Below are 2085 nucleotides of genomic sequence, written 5' to 3'. Positions count from 1 at the left end.
GTCCTCTGTAAATATGATATGATTTTTGGTTTTGTGTTTGGGGGAATGCCTAACAGTGGAGGTGAACAAATCTCTGACTCTTTTGCCTGCTTTTGGGACACTCTTCCTCCTACTGGGTTGCCACACCCAGCCTTGATGTAAGGGTTTCTTTCTGGTTCAGTTGATGTACCTGAGAGGCCTTCTCTTTTCTGGGGGTAAGAATGGGATGAGGAGAATTGAAGAGTTTGTTTGGGATTTGGAGAAGAGGGGAGTAACTGGGGGAAGTGGAGGGAAGGGAAGCTTCATTTAAGAGAAGAAATGATGGTGAGGACGACGATGACGATGACGATGATGATGATGATGATGTTGATGTTGATGGTGATGATGATGATGATTAGGGCATGAAACTAAACAGGGAATTCCCAACAGAAGAAACACAATTGGGTAACAAATATTTTCTAGAATGTTCATCATCTTTAGCCATCAGAAAAACACAAAACCTCTTTAAGATTTTTTTTCTTAGCACAGAGTGTTCAAAAACAGAGTAATGATAAAGCTGGTGTCGATGTGGAAACATGGAAACACTATTTTGCTGCTGGTGAGACTGAAAATTGGTGCAGTCTCTGTGGAAATTGGTGTTGAGGCTGCTCAAAAGCTCTATATCCCACTATAGGGATATAAAGGACTCTATATCCTACTATAGAAATACCTGCCCATCCATGTTCATTACTGTTCTACTACCAATAGCCAACAGCCAACATGTCCATCAACTGGTGAACAATAAAAATGTGTCACATGTACACAGTGGTATTTTATTTAGCTCTAAAGAAAATTGAAATTACAATATTTGCAGGTAAATGGATGGAGCTGACAGTGGTAAGCCAGATCCAAAAAGACAAGCTCCACATGTTCTCTCTTATATGTGTGTGTTACTTTCAAATGTTTAGATATGAGTGTTTTAATTGGATTGTTTATAGAATTCAGGAAAAGAGTAAGAGTCATGGAAGGAGTTTGAAGGGAGGAAGATAGGATGTAGGTATTAAGAAAGGGGAACAAGGGCTGGAGAGATGGCTCAGCGGTTAAGAGCACTGACTGTTTTTCTGGGGGTCCTGAGTTCAAATCCCAGCAACCACATGGTGGCTCACAGACATCCATAATGAGATCTGATGCCCTCTTCTGGTGTGCTTGAAAACAGCTATGGTGTACTTATTTATAATAATAAATAAATCTTTATGCCAGAGGGAGCGAGCAGGGCTGACTGGAGTGAGCAATCTTCATTCCCAGCAACCACATGATGGCTCACAATCATCAGTACAGCTACAGCGTAAAATAAATAAATAAATAAGACTTTTAAAAAAGAAGGGGAAAGAAACAGTGGAATATTAAGGGTTAAATTGGGGGGCAGGGCAAAGGAGGGAGTGTGCAGAGCTACCTAGTACTAAAAACATTTGGAAAAGTCATATTGAAAACTACTATCATGGAAGCCTAATAAAATCTGCACATATACACATATAGTTTAATGGAGCTGCCCTGTATTGAGGGTACAGTGCCTCCCCCCGCAGTGTCTAGCTTACCTTTCCACTGATTTCTTCCTTTCCTGTGCAAAAGCTTGTTAGACCCATAGACTATGCCCTCCTTTTCTTGTCCTGTGACCAAGTTCTCCACACAAGCAACTAAGGGAAGAAAAGGTTCCCTTTAAATCATAGTTTCAGCATTTTGTGGTAGAGAAGGCATGGCAAACAGAGCATGAGCACAGATCACATGACAGTGACTGACCTGCTTTGGGACACAAGGCTAGACTGAAATAGATAAGAGCCAGATATAGCCTGCAAAGAACTGTCTCACAGTGGCCAACGTATGCCAGCAAGGCTTCCTGTTCCAAAGATTTCACAGCCTCACAAATGGCTCTATCAGCACAGGAGCAAGTGTTCAAATATTAGTATGTAGGGGACATTTTAGGTTCAAGTCCTACTCTACTCAATTTATAAACTTTTGATTTTGAATCTGAACTTCTCTGGAACTTCTAAGAAATCATCATCAAGGAATTGGAGGTGTTCTTAAAGATTTTGTTCTCTTCTTGGAAACTTTTATTGTCAGGTCTAAAGT

The sequence above is a fragment of the Mus musculus genome, chromosome 19 (assembly GCF_000001635.26).
Source record: "Mus musculus strain C57BL/6J chromosome 19, GRCm38.p6 C57BL/6J".
Lineage (NCBI taxonomy): Eukaryota > Metazoa > Chordata > Mammalia > Rodentia > Muridae > Mus > Mus musculus.
The sequence above is the reverse complement of the archived record's forward strand: the minus strand, read 5'-3'. Positions refer to the sequence as shown.